Source organism: Halichoerus grypus, chromosome 5, assembly GCF_964656455.1.
Source record: "Halichoerus grypus chromosome 5, mHalGry1.hap1.1, whole genome shotgun sequence".
Taxonomy (NCBI): Eukaryota; Metazoa; Chordata; class Mammalia; order Carnivora; family Phocidae; genus Halichoerus; species Halichoerus grypus.
The window spans coordinates 160,195,206-160,219,333 of record NC_135716.1 but is presented as its reverse complement, the minus strand read 5'-3'; the positions used below and the strand labels follow the sequence as shown (position 1 = coordinate 160,219,333).

Here is a 24,128-nt window from a genome sequence, read left to right as displayed (position 1 = left end):
GGAATGAAAAAGAAAGGTGTCAAGGATGATTCTAAGCTTTCCAGGTTAAATAACCAGATGGATACTGGTCTCTTCGTTGAGAGAGGGAACTCGGGAAGAGAGCCAGGTTTAGGGGGACACATCACGGGCTTGACCTGGAAGTCGGTGGATAACAATTTCTTGTACGGGGCTCAAGGGGGTGGGTCTGATCCCACAGGCTGGGTGGGAGGAGCCAGGAGGGCGGGAGGCAAGAGTGTGGGGGAAGTTCCAGCGGGGGGCAGTGTTCAGGAGCCTGGGGTCTTCCGGGAAGTCCTGGGCCAGGGCGGGCTTTGGAAGAACCGGCCCAGGCTGCAGGGAGGCTGGCCTCCGGCCTCTTTCCTGGATTCCCGTCGGAGACTTAGGAATGTCCGGTCTGCTCCAGGCCCTGAGCGAGCCTGGGAATGGAGGGGGGAGGCAGCGGCCCTCCGCTCGGGAGAGCCCTCCCCTTCTCCAACAGGGCCAGACAAGGCAGGGCCCGAAGGAGGCGACGAGTGCCCTTTCCTCCGCGTCCCAGCCAGCCGCCAACGCTCCCGAACTCCGGCTCTCCTACAAAACTGCCCCCAACACACACCCTTTCTTTACCAGGGCTCCCCAGCTCCACGGCTTCCGTCCGGGTGGGCCTCCTTCAAAGGAGCAGTCCCTCCACCCCCACCCGGGCCCCGGCCTCCCCAGGAACGGGCATCTGGCGCCCCCTCCCGGTTAAACGAGCACATGAGCAAGCTAGGTGAGGTCGGAGCTGCCCCGACTGGACGCAGGGCTGTGGCGCGGGGGTGTCCTGGCGGAGAGGTCTGGAAGTGTGTGTCCAGGCCTGGCCAGTGAGTCCCTCTGTAGCCGTGAGCAATCCCCCCGAGCTCTGTGAGCTCCAATTTCTCACCTGCTAGTGGGCTAGTGATATGGGTGAGACGTTCCTTGAGGTGACCCGTAGAATAAAAAAGTTTTGTTAGCTGCAAGGCCCCCTCCCCACCTTGAGGGCCCTTGACACCCTGGAGCAGCTCCACACCACCTCCTGGGTACTCCCAGCCCCTTCCTGAAAGCACTTAACTTCGAGACGGCCATGTTAGACGTGGCCAGAACTGAGCACTGGCCAGAACACTGAGCACTCACCGATTCATAGGCTCCAGTCCTTACTGCCATGGCCTAGAATTGGGGACATGTAATACAGGGTAAGAGGTCAGCGATAGAACCAAGCACAGGGTCCTATGGGAATATAAAGGAGAAGGACTTGATTCAGACTCAAAGGGGGAAAGAATGTCAGGGGAAGCTTCTTGGGAAGGTCCTTTAAATTAAGGGTTGAGAAATTAAATGCCTGCGAAGGGCAGCCCCTGGCGTTCTGCTCTGGTCCACAGTTACCAGGAGGGAAATGGATCCCGATACTGCTGGGAGTGGCCTACCAAACGTGGGATGATGGGGGGGGGGGGGTGTCTGCCCTACCCAGGTGTGGGCAATAAAGATATATCACCTGGAGAGAATTTAAGAACCATAATAAAAATAGGGGTGTCTGGGTGGCTCAGTCGGTTAAGTGTCTGACTGTCGGTTTCATCTCAGGTTATGATCTCCGGGTTGTGAAATTAAGCCCGGCATAGGGCTTCTGGCTGGACATGGGACCTGCTTAAGATTCTCTCTCTCTCTCAAACCCCCCCCCCAAAAAAAAACCTAAAAATGGGTCAGCTTTTCATTATTACCATCCATCAGCAATTTTATTTTATTTTAATTAATTAATTTATTTATTTTGGTTGTCAAAGAGGGAGAAGCAGGCTTCCTCCTGAGCAAGGAGCCTGATGTGGGATTCCATCCCAGGACCCTGGACTCATGACCTGAGCTGAAGGCAGATGTTTAACCGACTGAGCCACCCACGCGTCCCCATCAGCAATTTTAAACAATATCAGTTTAAAAATGCTTCTGCCCCCCCAAAATGTTTCTTCCCCCCAAAAATATTTTATTGGCCTGAGTTCTAAATAGTTGCTACACGGGTTCCTGGCTGGCTCAGTAGGTGGAGCATGTAACTCTTGATCTTGGGGTTGTGAGTCTGAGCCCCATGTTGGGTGTGGAGATTGCTCAAAAAAAATCTTTAGATAGTTGCTATAGATACTGTTGAGTTTTAGTAATGTATATATTAGCTTCAAATTAGCACAATTTATTACTTACTTTTGAATAAACATTGTGTTCTACATGGAAGTTAAGTAGGAGAAATTTCACTTAAATAGTCAGCTCTTGACACACAGACTCAGATATGCACATTCACTTTGAAATCACTCAAGCTTGCTTTGGGCTTAATTGGGGTCTCCAACTCTGTGACACTCCATATTTCTGAGTTTAAATAGTAGTTTCAGAATGAATGATGACAGTCATTGTAAAGGCAAAGAAACAGAACTTAAGTTACTTCAATTCTGTCATTCTATGTGATCATTTGTGCTAATAATTTATATATATATATATATTTTTAAAAGATTTTATTTATTTGACAGAGAGACACAGCGAGAGAGGGAACACAAGCAGGGGGAGTGGGAGAGGGAGAAGCAGGCTTCCCGCAGAGCAGGGAGCCCGATGTGGGGCTCGATCCCAGAACCCTGAGATCATGACCTGAGCTGAAGGCAGACGCTTAACGACTGAGCCACCCAGGCGCCCCATGTGCTAATAATTTATATATTTAAAAAATTTTTTTTAAAATATTTAAGTAAGTTCCACACCCAACATGGGGCTTGAACTCACAACCTTGAGATTTAAAGTTGTATGCTCTACTGATTGAGCCAGCCAGGTACCCATATATATATGTGTGTGTGTGTGTATATATATGTATAATTTAAAGATTTTATTGTTAAGTAATCTCTACACCCAACGTGGGGCTTGAACTCACCACACGAGATCAAGAGTTGCACTCTCCACCCACTGAGCTAGCCAGGTTCCTCTAAATTGTTACATATATTATTAAAACTCAACAATAAATAGAGTTTTGTTTTTTTAAAAGATTTTATTTATTTATTTGACAGAGAGAGACACAGCGAGAGAGGGAACACAAGCAGAGGGAGTAGGAGAGGGAGAAGGAGGCTCCCCGACGAGCAGGGAGCCCGATGCGGGGCTCGATCCCAGGACCCTGGGACCGTGACCCGAGCCGAAGGCAGACACTTAACGACTGAGCCACCCAGGCACCCCAACAATAAATAGAGTTTTGTGTTTAAATTATAACAGTGGAAACTGTAAGGTATAATATTTTTGTTTGGAAAGTGCAAATTTAGGGGCACCTGGGTGGCTCAGTCGGTTAAGCATCTGCCTTCCTCTCAGGTCATGATCTCTAGGTCCTGAGATCGAGCCCCACTTGGGGTTCCCTGCTCAAGGGGAGTCTGCTTCTTCCTCTCCCTCTGCCCCTCCCCTCACTCATGCTCTCGATCACTCTCTTTCAAATAAATAAAATCTTTAAAAAATGCAAATTTATTCAAACATAAAATGTTCTGCCAAATTTAAATAATATTGTAAAAGTTAAAGTTACCCTTTTTATTAATTTTTTCCAATTTTTAAAAAGATTTTATTTATTTGAGAGAGAGAGTAGGAGCTTGTTGGGGGGGGGCAGATGGAGAGGGAGAAGCAGACTCCCCGTGAGCAGGGAACCGCACATGGAGCTCAATTCCGGGACCTGGCGATCATGAACTGAGTGGAAGGCAGACGCTTAACCGACTGAGCCACCGAGGCACCCCTCAATTTTTTCACTGTGGTAAAGTGTACATAACAGAATTGACCATTTTTCTAAGTGTAGAGTTCTGTGGCATTCAATACATTCACATCACTGTGCAACCACCACTACCATTCATCTCTAGAATTGTTCATCTTCCCAAATGGAAATTTTGATCTCACCTACTTCTGGGGCTCAAGCTACTGTCTAGGCGAGAGGCTGTCTAGTGTGGTGAAGAGCGTGGATCCTGGCTGGACTGCTGGGGTTCGAACCCTCGCTCTGTCACTTAGTAGTTGTGTAACCTTGGTTATGGTAACTAACTCCTCTCCCCTGGTCTGTAAAATGGCGAGAGCAAGACACGTAGCTCACAGCGGTGTTGTAAGGAAACAATAAGCTAGTGTATGTAGAGAGCTTAGGAAACTGTCTGGCAGTTGGCAAGTGCTCAATAAAGTCCCAATGAAGATAGAGTTTTTATTGCCATCTTTAGGCTGACGGCTCCCAAATGTGAACCTCCAGTCCAGACCTCTTTCCCGAGGGTGACAGCCTACGCATCTGTCTGCTGGACATCCTGGCTTGGGCGTTTTGCAAGTACCACCAATTCAACAAGTCCAAAAGTGAACTCAGTGGGGTGCCTGGGTGGCTCAGTGGGTTAAGCATCTGACTGTTGATCTCAGCTCAGGTCTTGATTTCAGGGTCATGAGTTCAAGCCATGTTGGGGTCCATGCTGGGTGTGGAGCTTACAAAAAAAAAAAAAAAAAAAAGTGAAGTAAGAAACTCCATCCTAGAGAACACCGTCAGGATCCGATAAGTAGTCCTTGAAGCCAGAAGTTACCTCAGAAGTCACTCCTCACACTGCCTCACCTCTGAAATATCTCTACTCTGTCCCCAGTGCCCTCACACTAGCCCAGGCCATCCTGGAGAGGCTAGCAAGGTTTCTCCTCCAATCTAGGTTCTGCCCAACAGCCACAAATCCACCCACACACTTCCCTGCTTAAATGCCTCCCGGGCCTCACTGCCCTCGGGATAAAATGCACACTTGTAGAATGACTTCCTGGGGTTGCCCTGTGGCCCTCACATTCTTCCTCTCTTCTCTGTGTTCCCATTACCCTACATTTGTGAGTCTTCTGGGTGTTTCAGAGCCTTTTCCTAAACCGTTTCTTTGGCCTGGGACACTCTCCCCTGCCCACCCCCAGCGGCCCCCCTATCAAGGTTGGCTGATGGCTTTCAACTCTTAAATACTGCTTTTTCCAGGAGGCCTCCTTTGACCAGAGAGCTCTGTACCTACCCTAGCACAACAGAGGCTTTATTATAACTATTTGTCTATTAAATGCTCTTCTGCCAGAACCTGAGTCACAGGAATATTTCAGTTCTGTCCCTCCTAGCCCCCAGTGCCTGGCACACGGTGGATGCTGTCCGTGTGCAGTAAATGTCCGACAGAGAGAAACCTGAGCAAGAGCGTGGAAGCCAGAACAGTTGGGGGAGTGAGAAAGGGAGACTAATAGGCAGGTCGTGTTTCTCTGGTGCAGGCTGAGACAGGCAGGAAGGTTGCCAAATGTCCCAGAAGCTGGACAGGAACCAGGCACTGAGCGCCTTGTATCCTGATTGGCTGGGAAGTTGGTTCTTTCTCCTACGGCATGGAAAAGCACAGAAGGGTTTGAAGTCGGAGGGCAGCATGACTGGAGGTGAAGGACCAGCCGCCCACAGGATGGAGGCAGGTGGACAAGACTGGAGGCAGGAAGACAGTTATGAGGCTGTGGCAGCAAGATGTCTCCGGAAGGAAACTGAGGAAGGGAACCAGATGGCCAAGGGACGGGGGTAGAAAAGATAATTCATTGCATGTTCTTTGTACCTATGGAAAATTTGAAGCATGGGACTGTACTATTTGGTCAAAATATCATTTCAAAGAGTGAACAAAAAGGGTATGTTGCAGTAATCTAGGCAAGAGGTGCCTGGGTGGCTCAGTTGGTTAAGCATCTGACTCTTGATTTCAGTCCAGGTTGTGAGTTCAAGCCCCACACTGGGCTCCGTGCTGGGCCTGGAGCCTACTTAAAAAAAAAAGAAGAAAGAATAATCTAGGCAAGACATGGTATCTATAATATTTGATTTAATTTGTATAGTAAACCAATGCTGGCTCCTTAAAGAAAATGAGACGATATATAAAATTAAAAATAATAAAAAATAGAATCCCCTATAGGTTCTTCTATCGAAAAGTGAGCAGTGATAGAAATGATCCCTTTTCCCCCACCTAAAGCTGCTGGAAGATAATCTTGATGAGGGCTGGGGGAGAGGCCTATCCCCTGGTGGGCTTGCTGAAAATCAAAATACAGGACCCCTGTTAAAGTAGAATTTCAGATAAACAATGAATAGTTTTTCAGTATAACTATGTTCTAAATATGGCAAGAACATACATTTAAAAAGTCTTTGTGGTTTCTTGAAATTTAAATTTCACTGGGCATCCTGGATTTTGCCTGGCAACAATATACCCTGGCCTTTCTCTTCCCTCGGCCCATACTGCTGGTCCTTTCCCCAATTTTTATTTTAAATCCTCATTTGGATGATTTTTACTTAAAAGACATTCAAATTTGTTTTAAAATTGCCACCAGACTTTTCTGCAGGGTCCCTGGCCTCACACAGCACTGACCCTCTGGCTCCACTGGCCCAACATACAGCAGACTGGGCCCATGAAGTCACTAAGGTGTGCCAGGGGAAGTGAGTGGAGGAACCAGGACAGGCAGCTCTGGCCAGACACCAAGGGCTGGGTCCTGGGTCCTGGGTCCTGGTGATGGACACTATTAATTGAGCCTGGATACTGAGCACTGGGTTCTAAGCACAGGGTATCATGTCCTGGCTCTGAGTGCTGGGTTCTGGGTCCTGGAAACCAAGACCAGGGAGGAGGCCAGGCAGGAGTTCTTGGTCACTGAGCAAAGGAGACTGTGCTCAGCAGCAGTCATGAGCCTGGTATCTCTTACTGCTCAGGGTGGGGCCGGGGGTGAGGAGTTGCCCAGCACCCAGCTGTTTTGTAACAGCTGCTGGACTAGGCTAGAGGGGAAATTTAAGGAGCTGGGGGGTGGGGTGGGGGAGGAAAGGGGTCAGTAGACAGGGTAAGGCCACTTGGGCAGGCTGACTTAGGTCCCAGGCCCTGGGGATGAGAGCAGGCTGGAGCTCCAGGTATCTCAGAGATAGTGGGACCCTAGGGGCAAAGGCAGGATGGGTGGTGGGGAGAGTGAGAACCTTCAGGCTCCCTGTCTTTCCACCCTCCCTCTTTGCCAGCCTCCTGGCCTAGCTCCCAGGCCAAGGCAGCTGGAATGATTAGTGTGGGCGAGGCAGTAGGAATGCCAGAGGCTTGTCTCATGTCTCAGAACACAAGGATCTGGCTAGAGCAGTTGGCACAACTGAGATGAGGAAGAGGGGCCACGAGATAAGCAGAGATAAACAAGGTGGACAGCAGAGACAGACCAGAGAAGCAGGACAAGACGCAGAGCGAGAGACTGAACGCCACGTGGAGAAATGGGCGGTGGTGGAGGGAGGCATCAGAAGCTCCCAGGCAAGCAGACCTTCTCTTTATCTCTTCTTAGACCCAGCCAGGTCTGAATGTCTCCCCACTGGGGCCCCTATCCCAAGGCTTCTCAACCTCAGCCCTATTGATGTTTGGGGCAGGATAATTCTTTGATGGGGTGTGTGTGTGGGGGGTGCTGTCCTGTGCACTGTAGGATATTTAGTTGCTGCTAGACCCCTCTGCCTGCCAGATGCCACTATACCCTCTCCCCCCAAGTCGTCACAACCAAAAATGTCTCTTAGATATTGCCAAATGTTCCCTGGGGAAGGGTTGAATCATTATATTGTGTACCCGAAACTAACATTACACTGTATGTTAACTAACTGGAATTGGAGTAAAAACTTAGGGAAGAAAACCAACAAAACAGTGGGGGTGCCTGGTCTCTTGATCTCATCTCAGGTCCTGATCTCAGTGAGTTCAAGCCCCGTGTTGGGCTCCGTGCTGGGCGTGGAGCCTACTTAGAATTAAAAAAAAAAAAAGTTCCCTGGGGAGGAATTGCCCCAACTGACAATCTTCCCTGCTCCCAAGTAGATCTCTGTGTGCTTGCAACTCCTGGTTTCTGGCTGGTTCTCCCATCAGCCTTTGTGCCCCCCCTTCCCCCCAAGCAGGGCTTCAACTGTCTGCCTGGGGGCCAGGGAAACCGGGAGGGTTGCTGAGACTAAAGCAGCAGTGAAAAGAGTCCCTGCCCTCGTGGCATTCCTGGTGCTCTTCCATCGGGAAGGCACCACAGGAGTGTCTTAGGGTGCGCGAGAGGGTGCTTTGTGAGTGGGTGTGCGCGCTTGTCTCTACAGGAGGAGGGAGAAACGAGCCCCCAGGTACACCTGGACTAGGTATTTGTAGCAAGTATGCATGTTATCCACAATGCTCAGATGTAAGACGTGTCACATTTATTTATTTCTCTATATCCCATTATCTGCTCCAAATCCGATCCCCGCCCTCGAGGCAGCCAGGCTGGTGGGAAATTCAATCATAGTCATATTTGGGGAATCCTCTACCCAGTGGTGTGCTGGTAAATGTTTACAAACGGTTGAGGGTGGGTGGTGCTAGGAAGAGACTTAATTTGTAACATTTGCCAGTCGCCGTGGTATAAATCCCGCCGGCCGCGGCGGGCCACGGACTGCAAGCTGCCAGCGTGACGTCACCGGAGGAGATGCTGTGAAGATGCGCAGCTGTGCAGCATGATGCCACGTTAGACCGTCCAGACGTGAATAACCCCAGGGCGCGGGTGATAGCGGGCCGCACTGAAACGATTAGGAAGTGATGCACTTCGAATGCTATTACCTTTTATTTTTTTATTTTTTAAAGATTTTATTTATTTATTTGACAGAGAGAGGCAGAGTGAGAGAGGGAACGCAAGCAGGGGGAGTGGGAGAGGGAGAAGCAGGCTTCCCATGGAGCAGGGAGCCCGATGCGGGGCTCGATCCCAGGACCCTGGGATCATGACCTGAGCCGAAGGCAGATGCTTAACGACTGAGCCACCCAGGTGCCCTGTTATTACCATTTAATACATTTTATTTAACTGCAACTTTATATAATTTAATTTTTGATAATGTCCCCACCCCTCCTAAGCACTATGTATAATTCCTGAGGGTGTGTCCAGTCCAGAACATTCAGGGGAGGACTTAATCAGAAATTAATTTCGCTCTATCCTCATGAATCTGTTTGGCTTTGCCCCAGTGGTCTTTTGCTGTGACTCCCAAGCCACCACACCTTCCCCAGAAACAGGGGCTCTGCAGGCCCATCGGAGGTCCTGGGAGATCTGAGTGGGAGTGCTGCAAAGTCTTACTCAAGGAAAGACAGCTGTGTCAGCAAAGACGCCCAGACCCCGGTTCACTTTCCCAGGCTTGGGAAACCTCTTCCCAGCTCCTCTAATGGGCCACTTCTGCCCCTCCCGAGCCTGGGAGCCCTGTGCTCTGGAATAACCCAGATCCCTGTCTCCTAGAGCCCGGGCTTTGGTAAACAAAAGCCCTGGCTGAGGGATGTCTTGTGGTGCCTGGCAACCTCTGCTTTTGGCCTGGCAACCCCAAAGCTTTTAACAGCCTGGGTCCCCACCCCCAGGCAAAAAGGAGGAAATCTACCCATGGCAAGGAGACCAAAATGCAAATCACAACCTCTGCAGCATAGTCAGACCACTGTGCTGGCAACAACCAGCTGAGGCACCAACCAAGCAAAGGGAGAGATTCTAGCTAGACTTCAGGAAAGACCTCCGAACCTGCCTGGAGACTGTGAGGGTAAGTAATGTCCTCTCCAGGCTGTCCCAGCAACCACTCCAAGCTGACCTTGTCGTCCATGCTCACATAACATCTTCTGATAGCTCCCTATCAACTCAAGATGAAGTCACATTAATAGCTGAGTGCCTGGACCTTGTAAGATAGGAGTTGTCCTATTTATAGACAAGAAAACTGAGGCTCAGAGAGGTTAGGTCACTTACCTAAAGGCACACAGCTAAATGAGTAGTTGAGGCTGGAATATGACCTCAGATCTGACTCCAAAGCCTGTGTTCTTTGCACTGTGTGACCCCATCTCTCATCCCCATCTGACCCTAATATACCTCTGCAGTATCCCCCATCCACAACGTCCACCACTTCCCCATAACAGGGACTGGGGAAAAGAGATCGAGCACGAATTCATTGATAAGTTGCCAAATAAAAACCTTGTGTTAGTTACCGCTGACCAGACCGTAGGATATTTAATTAATTAATTAATTTTTAAAGATTATTTATTATTTGAGAGAGAGAGAGAGCGTGAAGGGGGGCAGGGGCAGAGGGAGAGAGAGAATCTCAAACAGACTTCTCACTGAGTGCAGAGCCCGATGCTGGCCTCGATCTCACAACCCTGAGATCACGAGCTGAGCCAAAATCAAGAGTCAGATGCTCAAATGACTGAGCCAGCCAAGCGCCCCTATTTATTTATTTACTTTTAAAAATATTTATTTATTTATTTATAAATATTTTATTTATTTATTTGTCAGAGAAAGAGAGCACAAGCAGCAGGAACGTCAGGCAGAGGGAGAAGCAGGCTCCCTGATGTGGGACTCGATCCCAGGACTCTGGGTTCATGACCTGAGTCTAAGGCAGACACTTACGGACTGAGCCACCCAAACGTCCCTAAAAATATTTATTTATTTAAATGATCTCTACACCCAACGTGGGGCTCAAACTCATGACCATGTGCTCTTCTGACTGAGCCAGCCAGGCGCCCCAAGACCATAGAATACTTTAAGGGCTAGTGTCACTGAACTTTTGTCTAAGCAAGATAAAGGATTTCTCAGCTTCGGCACTATTGATATTTTGGACAGGATTATTCTTTGTTGGGAGGGGCTGTCCTGTAGGCTATAGGATGTTTAGCAGCATCCCTGGCCTCTCCCCACCAGATGTGGGTCGGTAACACACCCCCCTGCCCCCATCCCAGGTTGTGACAACCAAAAGTGTCTCCAGACATTGCCAAATGTTCTCTGGGGGAGAAAAACAGCTCCCAGGTGAGAACTGGGCTAGACAAAGATAAAAAAGCAAATGCCTTAAAGAAGCAGGTCTTAGGGGCGCCTGGGTGGCTCAGTTGGTTAAGCAACTGCCTTTGGCTCAGGTCATGATCCTGGAGTCCTGGGATCGAGTCCCACATCAGGCTCCCTGCTCAGCGGGGAGTCTGCTTCTCCCTCTGACCCTCCCCCCTCTCATGCTCTCTCTATCTCATTCTCTCTCTCAAATAAATAAATAAAATCTTTAAAAAAAAAAAAAAAGAAGCAGGTCTTAGTAGTAAATAAAATGTGCCAGTGAAGAATACCCACCCCACCCCAACCCCGCTCCATTTCCCATTCTGAAGTAACTCAGTGTTAATAGATCAGTGAGGTCCAGGCCTCTGCTTTGGATGTAAGAGTGGGCAGGGGCAGTGGCTTCTAAGGCCTGAATTCCTGTCTGGAGCAGGGCCTGTGGCGATTCTCTGAGGACTGACTCTGACTTTCCTGGGAATAACTCGCTTTGCCAGGACCCAACACCATCAAATCAGAGTCCAAGAAGGGTCAGTGCTGTTACATTTATTGCCACCCCAAAGGGGGACGCCCCAACTGCAAGAGGAGCTTGCTTGGAGCAAGGGTGGGAAAAGAGGGATGACTAATGGTTAGTGCCATATCCTACTTTTCCATGGGACCTAGTCTCTGAGCCTCTTTTCCTACTGTCAGCATCTGGTTTTCAGTGCTCAGTCTCAATTGATCTGCCCACAAGAGCGGACTGAGGAGAACCGAAGTGAAGCCCTGCCCTCTGGTTTACCCAGAGGGTGTGTGTAGATGTGTGGGGAGGTGTCCCCCAGAACAGTTCTTCCAAGCCCCCTTGAGGGGGCACGCTATTCCCTTGAATGAACTTTCATGTCTCTGCATCTTCATACTTCTCATGCCATGCCCCAGGTATTCTTCGAGAACCAGCTCAAACGTCTCCTCTTTGGGAAGCCTTCCTTGCCCCTCCGAGGCTGTTGGTGAAACTGAAGACCCCTGAGGGCAAGGATTATATTGCGTCTCATCTGTATATTTTGTATCCCTTCTTATCTCATAAATGGGACAGGAATTCAATCAAGACCTGAGTCTATTTTATTTATATGGAGAACTTCTGTGGCAGTCTCTGTGCGAGGGGAATACAGAAGACACAGGACACAATACACAGTTCAGATCAACGAGAAGAATGAATGAACAGAAGCTGGTACCAATGCTAGTGTTGGGGTTTGAGAGTGATACAACCCCTCCACCATGTTCAGACCGATGGAGAGGTGTTCACATAGGCCTGTTGAGGCAGTAGGATGGAGGGCCAAATCAGCTTTATTGCTAGTTGCTCGTATTTGGACATAGCTCAAAAACCTTCCCCTCCCACGTCTGGACCTTGGGAAGAACCACTCAAGGGAGACTCTGGGTCAGCAGAACAGACATACCTACCCAGTCCTTGGGCCAACCATGATCGTGGGATCAGAGAGGTGGATCTCTGGACTTGCTTCCAGAAATCTGACTTGAGCCCTGGCCTGTGTTCACCACATAAAGGACAGAAGTAGGAGGGTCTGAAAAGGGAGGGGAGCCCAGGTTTTATTTGCCTGTTGAAGCTTCTCTCAGTTTCAACCATCCCATAAAATATGCCTTCTCCTCAGAGGAAGAGCAAGCGATTGAGAAGGGGAATGGTGAGGAGGTAGAGATAGGAGTTCTCTGTGGTCTCTCTTATAAGGGAGATTCGTGAAGTCTCCACCATCATGACCTAATCACCTCCCAAAGACCTCACTTCCGGATACTAGCACATTGGGGATTAGGTTTCAACATATGAGTTGGGGGGGCACATTCAGTCTGTGGCAGCAGGTATGAAGGCCCCACCCCCAAACAACTGCATCAGAATCTCTGGGAGATGGGGCCTAGACTTGGACATTAAAAAACAAACAAAAACAAAACAAAAACCCTGGGTGGTTTAATGTCAACGAGGTGGAAAATCTCTGCTTTGTAGAAGTGTAAGCCTTGGAAACAGGAGGATGGGGGCCTTTGTTAGTGGTTCTCAAACTTGTCTGCATGTTGGAATCAGCTGTGGAAACTTCAAAATTCATGATGCCTGTGTCCCACTTCCAAAGATTGTGTTTACTTGGTCCGGGATGTGGTCTGGGTGTTGGAATTTTTTTTTTAATATTTTATTTATTCATTTGAGACACAGAGATACAGAGAGAGAGAGAGAGAGAGAGAGCATGAGCAGGGAAAGAGGCAGAGGGAGAGGAAGAAGCAGGCTCCCCGCTGAGCCAGGAGCCCTACATGGGGCTCGATCCCAGGACCATGTGACCTGAGCTGAAGGCAGACGCTTAACCATCTGAGCCACCCAGGCGCCCTGGAATTTTTAAAATATCCTGAGATGGGGGCGCCTGGGTGGCTCAGTCGGTTAAGCGGCTGCGTTTGGCCCAGGTCATGATTCCAGGGTCCTGGGATCGAGCTCTGCATCGGGCTCCCTGCTGAGCGGGGAGCCTGCTTCTCCCTTTCCCTCTACCTGCCGCTCCCCCTGCTTGTACTCTCTCTCTCTAAAAAAAAAAAAAATCTTAAAAAAAAAAATATCCTGAAATGATTCCAATGTGCAGACAAGTTTGGGAACCACTGGACTAGAATATTCCCTGATGGTAGATGTTAGCCAATTGGCTTAAGACTAACCATCTGCTTAAGCTCAGCCATGAAGATCTTCCTTTTGCCAATGATCAACGGGAAAACAAGCAACTGTTATCCTGAGCACAATGTTTGGTTCAGTTCTTCTGCGAAGCAGAGATGGAGGTGAAGGCATTTTGGTTGGTCTGAACAATAGCAAAGGTAACTGCTCCTCTGTTCCCCAGGTGGCCCTTCAAGCTTAGAGGGTCACACACTGGTGCTGGTCTCTTCTGCTTTCCCTTCCCACCTTCCTTCCTGCTCTGAAAGCCTCTTGTGTACAGAAGTTAGTTCCAATAGCTTCTCTCAGTTAGTCACGACTCCAGCTTAGAACCCAACTCAAACAAATTCATTTATTGGCGCAGGCATGGAAAAGTCCAGAGGTGCTAACTTCAGGCATGGCTGAATTCAAGGGCGCAACTGGTCTCGTCAGTTCCAACTGGAAGATGTCTTTCTCAGCTCATGACTCTGCTTTCCAACTGTGCTGGCTTCCTTCTCAGGAAGGCTCTCTCCAAAGGGTGGTGAAAATGACCATTCACAAGTCTGGCTACCCCTCTTCTGGTCACGTAATCCCAGAAAAAAGAGGGCTCTTTTTTCAGTGTTCCAGCATAGGTCTCAGGCTGATGTTAATTCCCTCTGCTAGCCTGGTCTGAGCCACCTGCCAATCACTGTGGCCAAAGGAATGAAATGTGCCGATCAGCCAGAATCACCTGCTCATCCTGGAGCCAGAGTGGGGGTGGAAAGGCTTCTCAAAGGATTATCACAGTGCTATTCCCAGAGGAGGAGGAATGGAAGGATGCTGGGCGGGCAGAGCAACAGATGGTCACTCTATTTGCTCCCTGGTTAGTGGAGGAATGAGGTGTAGAGAAATCACAACAATGTAAGACAGAATCTGACAAATGCAGAGTAGGTGTTGGGATACTCCTGATGGAGGGGGACTTGGAACTGATGAGGCAGGCTTTTGATAGCTGGGGCCATTGAGGAAGAAGGGCATGAACTGGCACAAGGAGGCAGGAAGCCCAGAGAATGGTCAAGACAAGCACACATGACTAGGACATTGTGTATGAAAGCTGAGGACATGGAGGCCAGGTGGTGGAAGACCTTGAGCTTGCCCTTCATCCCAATGGCAACGGAGAGCCTTTGAAGGTGAAGGTGAAGCTGGAGAGATAGTAGGAGGTTAGACCACGTGGGGACTTGTAGACCACATCAAAGATTTAGGGTTTGATCTTGAGAGCACTGAAGCCAGAGTACAGCATGACCAGAGTTGGGCTTGAGAGACGGCACTCTGACTACCTTTTGGAGCAGGGCCTGGATGGAAAGAGGCAGGAGGCAGGGATGCTGGGGAAGAGCTTTCTCTCTCTCTCTCTTTTTTTTTTTTTAAGATTTTATTTATTTATTTGACAGACAGAGTGAGAGAGCACAAGCAGGGGGAACAGCAGAGGGAGAGGGAGAAGCAGGCTCCCCGCTGAGCAGGGAGCCCGATGTGGCAGTCCATCCTAGGATCCCTGGATCATGACCTGAGCCACAGGCAGATGCTTAACCGACTGAACCACCCAGGCACCCTATAAAAAAATAAAATCTTTAAAAAACAAAAAGTCCACACACATTTACTGCTGCTAGTTCTTTGCCTAGACAGCTGCCGGGTTCTAGGAGGACAAAGAACAAGCACATGGTTGCCTTCCAGGAGATGGCTCTCTGCAGGAGACACAGGCATGTAATGGATTCCAATACACTGTGATGAATGTGGGCAGACTTGTACAAGCCGAGTGGGAGGGAGGCAGTAATAGCACTTCCATCCACACAGCTGCTCAAGCCGGAAACGGAGGCTTGACTCCTCCCTCCCTCTCTCATCCAGTCGGTCATCAAGATCAGTAGATTTGATCTCCTAAATATCTTTTGAGCATCTTTTGAATCTGCTTCCTTTTTCTTCATCCCCACTGAAAACACATTGGATCAAGATATTGTGTCTACTCATTTGAACTACAGTATAACTTCCTAATTGGTCTCTCTACTTTCATTATGGTTTGCCCTAATCCATTCTCACACTGTGCCAGAATAATCCTTTACAAAAGGAAATCTGAATTCCTCCCCTGCTTATAAATCTTTCAATGGCTTCCCATTGCTCTCAGAGTAAAATCCAGTAACCTCAACCTGGACTGTCAGACCCAGCAGGATCTGGCTGGTTAGGACCTCACCAGGCTCATTGTGCTTTAGGAACTAAAGAGTCAATGGCAGACTTAACATTATTTAGGATGTGCCAAGTTCCTTCAGATCACAGGGATTTCCCGTGTGTTGTTGCTTCTGCCTGCAATATATTTCCCTAGTTCTTGGCCTGGTTGACAACAAGTTTATGGGTCACTTCCTCAGTGAAGCCTCCTTTGACTTCCTAGCATAGGTCAGAATCTTTAGATTCCATGGTAAGAGTCAGCAAACTTTTTCTTTAAAGGACAGATAGTAAATATTTTAGGCTTTGCAGGTCACAGAATGTCACAGCTACTCAATTCTTTTTTTTAAGATTATTTAATTAATTAATTTATTAATTAATTTATTTATTTTACTTATTTGAGAGAGAGAGCCTGAGCTAGTGCATGAGCGGGGTGGGGAGAGGCAGAGGGCCGAGTAGACTCCCCGCTGAGCTGGGAGCCCGACGCAGGGCTCCATCCCAGGACCCAAAGATCACAACCTGAGTGGAAGTCAGATGCTCAACTGACTGAGCCACCTATGCACCTCACTTATTTATTCTAGAGAGAGAGGGAGAGAGGGAGAGTGCACGCACACACAGGCATGCACATGTGTGTGAGCCAGGGGAGGGACAGAGAGAGAGGGAGAGAAGCAGACTCCTAGCTGAGCGCTAAGCCCACGAGGGGCTCTATCCCACAACCTTCAGATCATGACCTGAGCAGAAACCAAGAGTGGGACTCTTAACTGACTGAACCACCCAGGTGCCCATCCCACAGCTCAATTATGTGTCACAGCAACCATAGATGAATTTATGAATGCTGAACTTTGAATTTCATATATACTTTTCATATGTCATGAAATATTAATCTTCTTTTGATTTTTTTTCCAACCATTTAAAAATATAAAAACAGTTCCTAGCTTCTGGCCATACAAAACCAGGAGGAGGGCCAGGATTGGCTTGTAGGCTATAGTTTACCAACCCCTGTTCTATGTCATCATAGCATGTAACACATACTTTTCTGTGTTGCACTTACCACACTGGTAATTAATCATGCATGTAATAGAGTTATTACTTTTTTGCAATAGACTTAAAAATTTTTAAGATTTTATTTATTTATTTGACAGAGAGAGAGATAGCAAGAGCAGGAACACAAGCAGGGGGAGTGGGAGAGGGAGAAGCAGGCTTCCCGCTGAGCAGGGAGCCCGATGCGGGGCTCGATCCCAGGACCCTGGGATCATGACCTGAGCCGAAGGCAGACGCTTAACGACTGAGCCACCCAGGCGCCCTAGACTTAAAAATTTTTAAAGATTTTATTTATTTGACAGAGACACAGCGAGAGAGGGAACCCCAGCAGGGGGAGTGGGAGAGGCAGAAGCAGGCCTCCCGCTGAGCAGGGAGCCTGATGCGGGGCTCGATCCCAGGACCCCGGGATCATGACCTGAGCCGAAGGCAGACGCCCAACGACTGAGCCATCCAGGCACCCCTAGACTTAAAAATTTTTAGTAAGATTTTATTTTTATTTGAGACAGAGACAGAGAGAGCGCACACAGTGGAGGTGGGGTGGGGAGGGGCAAAGGGAGAGGGAGAAGCAGACTCCCCACTGAGCAGGAAGTCCAACTTGGGACTCTATCCCAGGACCCTGAGATCATGACCTGAGCCGAAGGTGGATGCTTAACCTACTGTGCCACCCAGGCTTCCTTAAAAAATTTTTTTAAATTAAGAATCTTTATGTCCGGGCACCTGGGTGGCTCAGATGGTTAAGCCTCTGCCTTCAGCTCAGGTCGTGATCCCAGGGTCCTGGGATCGAGTCCCACATCCGGCTCCCTGCTCAGCGGAGAGCCTGTTTCTCTCTCTCCCTCTGCTCATGCTCTCTCTGTATCTCTCTGTCTCAAATGAATAAAGAAAAAAAAAAAAAAAAAAAAAAAATAATAATAATAATAAAATAAAAAAAAAAGAATCTTTATGTCCAACATGGGACTTGAACTCACGACCTTGAGCCCAGGAGTCACACGCTCTATCAACTGAGCCAGCAAATCACTCCAGCAATAGATTTCTTAATGTTGTCTCTCCAGTTAGAAGTGAGCTCTGTGAAGGCACAGACCACATTTGTTTTGCTTACCATTTTCCTCCTGAGCTTCTAGCACAAGGCCCGGCCCATAGTAAACACTCAATAAATGAACAGAGTGATAAGATTTTCTTTCTTTTTTTTTTTTTAAAAGATTTTATTTATTTATTTGACAGAGAGAGAGATAGAGCAGGAACACAAGCGGGGGAGTGGGAGAGGGAAAAGCAGGCTTCCTGCCAAGCAGGGAGCCCACTGTGGGACTTGACCCTAGGACCCTGGGATCATGACCTGAGCCGAAGGCAGACGCTTAACGACTGAGCCACCCAGGAGCCCGTGATAAGATTTTCTTGAGAGGAGCTCAAAGCTTAGTGGAGAATACAGACATAACAACAATTAACTACGCAATTAGGTAATGTTGTATTGGAGGGAAAAAGAGTTCAGATTTCAGCAGGATTAGTTTGAGATACCAGTGGAAAATCAGGGTATGGCAACTCCTAACCATCTGGAACAATCTGAGTTGATGTCAAGGTGTTATTAACGGAGTAAAATGCACAGAAGAGATGGAGAAACTATCTGAGTATGCCAAATCACTCAAGGAGCGAGGTCACTCAGGGAGAGAGGTCACTCAGGGAGAAAGACTGAATGAGAAGAGAGGGAGGAAGCTGGAACTGTGGGGTAGGTTTTGGGCCAAACAAGGGGTGGAGGTGGGTGGGAGAGAGGTAAGAAGAGATCCAGCATAGAGTATTTCAGAAACCAGGAGGAGTGACTATATATTTTTGTATCCCTCTAGTTTACTATTGTGTTCCTAGTATATTGCACTGGGCATGGCATATAGCCCTCAGAAAAGCCGTGAATTAAAAATTAAGTTGAGGGGCACCTAGGTGGATCAGTTGGTTAAGCGTCACACTCTTGATCTCAGCTCAGGTCTTGATCTCAGGGTCATGAGTTCCCAAGCCCCAGGTTGTGGAGCCTACTTAAAAAAAAAGAATGAAAGAAAGAAAATTAAGTTGATTCAGAACCTTACAAGAAGCACTGCAGGGCATGCAGGGAAGTGCTCAAAGAAGGAAGAAAAAGTAAGTAGCCTGGAAGGAATGCCACTCAGTTCAGTAAGGGTGAGGACTGATGTGGCATGATCTGAGACTTGAGCCTGGTGAGCTTTTCTTGCAGGAAGAGCAGATTTCTTCAATATTTATTCGTATTTACTTTTTTTTACTTTGCCCTGGGGATGCAGAAATCCACCCAAACCGATCTCTGTTCTCAAAGAGCTCGCAGTCTGGTGGGGAAGACAAACAGAGGCCCTGATAATTACAGAATAAGGTGCAAAAGTACTGTGGGAGTAGACATGGGGGAAGCTAGTAAACTTGGAAGGCTTCATAGAAGAGGTGACATTTGAGCTCAGTCTTAAAGGTTGGAGTTCATTAGGGCAGTAATTCCAGCGGAAACTAGCTTGTGCAAAACCCTGATGAATGCAGTGGTTCTCGAACTTGTAGTTGCATGAGAATCGCTGGAGAAGTGTTTATAATGTAGATTCCAAGCCTATACTTCCCGGGAAACTTCTGGCTTAATAGGTGAGTGGCATCCATTTTAACAAGCTTCACAGGACTACACTTTCAGAAGATCTCTTTCTGTGCTCCCATGGTCATGCGGGGGAGGGGGGAGGTGGCGGGAGATGAGGCGGGTCAGAGCTTGACCCATCGGGCTCCTGGGTCTCCGAAAGAGGTCACGCTATCGCAATAAAAACAACTCCATTTTGAGTTGCGCTTTCAGAGTACAAGCCGCTTTCCTGTGCTTTACTTTGTCGGACTCTGGCAACAACTCTATGGGATAGAAATTACGAGTGTCATACCATAGGGGAGGAAACCGAGGCTCACAGAGGGGAGACGTTTTGCTCAAGGTCACAAAGCGAGAGGTGGCAGGGCAAAGACTGAAAGCCAGGAGCCCCGATTCCCAGCTCAGAGACTTTGCGACAACGGAGGAAGGCCGCCAGTGGGTGGGGCTCAGGCCCTCCCTCCAGGCTGGTTCCAAAATGGTGGGGGTAGTGGCGTCAGCAACGCCCCCGCCCCTTCCGTCCACCTCCCTCCTTCTTCCCCAGGCCACCCAGGCGGGGGGAGGGGATGGAAAGGAGCAACCCACGTGACTGCCGACAACCCGGCGCGTGACGCGAAGCGGCGGGCCCAACGCTCGCCTTGCCTTGTGGGAAACGTAGTTCAGCCGACCATCAAGTTGGCAAAGAGAGACGGGGCTAGCACTACATTTCCCAGGAGTCAGCGGGGCGACGCCGCCGCTGCCGCCGTCCGAGAGCGGGGACGCGGGGCGCGCTGTCGGGCGGGGGCGAGGTTCGGGCCGGTTGTGCCGTTGCGAGGTTGCAGCTGCGATCGCTGCGGTGGGCCCAGGTGAGTGAGGGCCTCTGATGGGGATTAGAGCAGTTCCACCGGCTCCAGTCGTTTTGTCTTTTATCTTTCCTCCGCGGCGGCTGGGTCAGGGTCCCCGGCAGGCCCGGCGCCGAGCTGCTCCCCCGCGCCTACCCCTAGGCCTCCTCTGAGCGGGCTCCGCTCTCTCCGGCTCCTCCCCCTCCCCGCCCTTCAGGGCTTCCCCTCGCTCAGGCCTAGCTCCCGACGCCCTGGTCCGCCTTTTCTCCCGAGCAGCTCCTACCCTTTTCCCCCCCTCCTTGCAAGCTTCGAGGAAGAGGCCTCTACCTCTTCCATTTCTCTCTTTCGTCGTAGGAACCCCATTATTTGGATTTTTCTTTTTCCCGGAACTCTTTGAGTGCTAAACACCCCCCCCCCCCCCCGGTCTCCATTGGCCTGGTTCTGTCTTCTCCTAGGGCGCATGTGGCTGGCACTCAGTAAATGTTAGTCCTTCTTTTCTGCCTTGCGGCCAGAGGAGGCATAGTCCAAATTTATCTGCTCCGGGAACATTTGTGCGCCCACTTTTATTTCAGTCTCTTGGGTTGGAGGTGAGGCCGACTTGCATTCCAGTGGTAATCGGCGTGTGTTCTGCTTGTAGGAGGCAATTTTCTTTGCCTCCTTTAGCACCTCAGCAACTTTTTATCAGCTTTTCTCATTGCCTCTCTAAATCTTAGGGGTGGAGCATGGCGGCAGAAGCTGGCGAGTAGCGCTGGTGCCCAGAAGTTCGAAGCCATCAGGGGTACTAGGGGGTTTACGGGGAGGTTGTTAATTGGATTGAAGGAGAAGCCAGAGTGTGGTAGAGCCTGGCGGGCGAGAGCCAATGAAGCTTCTGGTGGCAGCATAACAGATGGATCCTGCAGCCAGCTTGCCTGGGTTCAAATTTTGGCTCTGTTAGCTTTTGATTTTAGGTCAAGGGGCTTCGCTTCCAGGTGCCTCGGTTTCCTTATCTGCAAAATAGCGGTAAGTAACAACGGCTACTTTATAGAGTGATTGTGAAGATTAAATGAGATTAAATTGAAAACCGCTTAGCTCATTACCTGACATGTATTAAACGACATCATTATCAATCATCGTTTATAGGATTTCCAGATGGTGGGCCCAGAGTGGAAAGGCAGGTATCACACCAGCATTTTCCTTTCTTTTCAGATGGCCCTCCCTTTTTTTGTTTGTGGAAATATTGTCTGTTCGGTTATCTGGACAGCTTGATGTGTGTATCATTAAGTAGAAGCCTGTTAAAGAGTCAGCAACGGTTCCTGCCATGAACCAACTTGTGGAGCAAATCGGGCTTAGTTTGCTCTTTGCTGGGAATTACGTTTTGTGAACTAGTGCACACACTTTAGCAATATCAAAAACAAGCTTATTCCGCAGCCACTTAGGCTTGATTGTACCTTGTAAAAGGTGGATTGAAGTTTTCAGGAGAAGTCGTTTAACTGAAAATCTTTTATGTCTAATACAGGCTTTTCGTTTTGTTCTTTAACCCTTTTGGCACCAGTGGCAGGTCTCCGGTTTTGGAGACTGACGTTTTTAGTCTGCAGATGTACAAGTCCCATTTTAGTGGTGGTGCTGATAGTAGTAATAGTAGCCGACAGTAGTTCTTTAGCATATTTCATTACCATTAACACCACATACAGGCACTTTTTGAATTTGGTTTAGCCAGTGAAATTATGGTTTACAAAACCTGTTTTGTCCTGAGAAATTACAAGGAGGAAGCTTGGAATATTGCTGAGGTTAGCGCGGAAGTGGGGAGAGGTGAGGCTGACGGAGAGAGAGCAGAAGACCTATGACTATTACTTATTTCGATTGGATGGTCTCAATCACTAAGAATCTTAAGATGCTAGTCTGTTTCTCTTGGGCACAATGACATCCTGAATTGAAGGCAGCGTGGTTAACGCTGTTCTCTCAAATATTAGATTTTGACGGATTGCTTCACATACTCATTCTGTAAACATCTAAGATTGAGTCAGTTTAGTATTTGGCTGATTGATTCAACAAATAGTGCCTGAGAACGTACCATCTACTGGCTCCTATGCTAGGCTGTGGGAGTACAGGGGCTTGTGAGACAGCAGGGGTCTCGCTTTTGGAGAACTTCCAGTAGAGTGGGGGAAGACACAACAGGTAAGCCAATAAATGACAAATTGAGAAAAGTGATGTGGAGATATCAAGTAGGGACTGTAGTAGACACTAACAAGGGAGACCTCAGGGTGGTCAGAGTTCTTTCGGGCGCGAGTGAGGAGACAGTTTTGTAGGAGGGAGGATTCCGTGTGGAGGGAACAGCAAGTGCCAAAACTTGAAGATGGGGAGAATTTAGTGTGCCTTCAGCACTGAAAAGAGGCCCGAAGTAGCTGACACAGTGAGGAGAGTGGTTACAGAACAGGTGGACAGGTAAGGTTGTTTGGGGAAGCCGTCGAAGCCTTCCAGTTGATATTTTAAAATCAGTTTTGCAGAGGTATGGAAGGTGGGGGGCGGGGGATATCATTATATCATTTAAGAGGCTGCTGTACTGGTAGTTACCTGAAGTAGGGGGATGGAATGGAGATGTATTGGTGGGAAGAAGCAGGGGGGGGTTGGAGATGACATAGGTTTAATATTCTTTGGAGCAGGCCATTCTTAATCTTTGGTCCATGGACTGTGGGGAACCCAGGAACTAAAATTTTTGTGAGGGAGTGCTTTTTCTCAAAAGTTTGATGATACCTTCTATCTTACTCATTAGTTTCAAAATTTAAGAATACTGCTCTAGAGCCTGGAATGCAGGTTTATAACCCATAAAAAAGTAGTTGCCCATAGCTTATCAGGAGAGTCGAGTCATGGGTACCCTTCTAAAAGATTGCTTCTTTCATCCTTTTTATTTATTTTTAAGTAATCTCTACACCCCACGTGGGGCTCAAACTCAGAACCCCAAAATCAAGAGTCGCCCCGAGAACTGAGCCAACCAGGCACCCCATTTCTTAGTCTTTCATGGGAGCTTTTTTGAAGATCAAGGTTAAATGTTGTGCCATAGATCATCTTTTAGTTTCTTTTTGTCTGTAAGTTATGGGCTGATGCACATATTGAGGAAGCTAAACATTAGTGAGCTCAGTTTCATGAAAATCCATTTCTTTTTTTTTTTTAAGATTTTATTTATTTATTTGACAGAGAGGGAACACAAGCAGGGGGAGTGGAAGAGGGAGAAGTAGGCTTCCCGCTGAGCAGGGAGCCCCATACGGGGCTCTATCCCAGGATCCTGGGATCCTGACCTGAGCTGAAGGCAGAAGCTTAACGACTGAGCCACCCAGGCGCCCCGAAAATCCATTTCCTAATGTTTTCTTTCATTGGAAGAAACAGTTCCTATTTTAAGTGGTACAAATGGAGCACTTTAGGGTATGAAGAGCAAGATCATTTTCTTCTTGCTTTCCTTCAGCAGTTAGGGGTTTCAGATGTATATTCATATTTTTTGAGTATATTTTTACATGACAGTGTGTTATTGGATGTATAGGGTGTACTTTGTACACCAGAGTTAGAGCTGTACCACTGAAAAAACCGTGTATTTTTGTTTTTACCGCAGAGGTTGGAAATTGAAGGTTTATGGACTGAATCCAATCTCCAGATGTGTTTTGATTGGCTCACATAGTCTTATAAATTTGAATTCGTTGTCAACATAAAAAAACAAGGAGATTTTATGTAAAAATTTGGATTCAGGCTGCTTTTGAAAAATCAGTTCTGGCAGCCATGGAACTGTGTTTCTGCTTCAGAGCAGCCATCTTTTGTAGTTGGTCATGTCCTCTCTAGTTTGTTGGAGACCTTGCTACAGCCTGACATGTATCCCTGATGTGGTGTGAAGTGTCACTTGATATTATTTTACACCTTATATTACATGTCTGTTTGTAGGCCCTTTAATTTGGTCTCCCTGTTCTAGATATATGATACAGGTCTCTAATGCCTCCACTTAAGTCTTTTTTCTGTCTTAATGTTCTGTCACCATTAAAAATTGTTTTGTCTTGTTGCCTTATTTTTTGCGGGCCAATGAGGGAGATAAGTCCAAAACATTGAATTATTTTGTTTCCAAACTCAAGAAACCCAAGGGCTTTTAGAAAGCTTAAAGGCATTGACCTGACCCCAACCC

The 24,128-nt window shown here is 48.1% G+C and overlaps 1 protein-coding gene and 1 long non-coding RNA gene across 3 annotated transcripts in view; both read left to right on the top strand.

Annotated features, from left to right (window-relative positions):
* Positions 1-6,947: 6,947 nt before the first annotated feature.
* On the top strand, positions 6,948-11,800 carry LOC118545705 (uncharacterized). The gene is made up of 2 exons (XR_004922201.2): positions 6,948-9,469; positions 11,635-11,800. It is a non-coding gene; the product is annotated as an uncharacterized LOC118545705 (long non-coding RNA).
* An 8,104-nt stretch (positions 11,801-19,904) lies between these two features.
* Positions 19,905-24,128, top strand: part of THRAP3 (thyroid hormone receptor associated protein 3) — a 74,999-nt gene continuing 70,775 nt past the window's right edge. The window contains exon 1 of one of the 2 annotated variants that reach the window (XM_036108085.2): positions 19,905-20,014. The gene's annotated coding sequence lies outside the window, so the exon portion shown is untranslated. Of the gene's footprint in view, positions 20,015-20,466; positions 20,990-24,128 lie in introns of those variants that run through there. The other variant, XM_036108087.2, reaches the window with a different exon arrangement.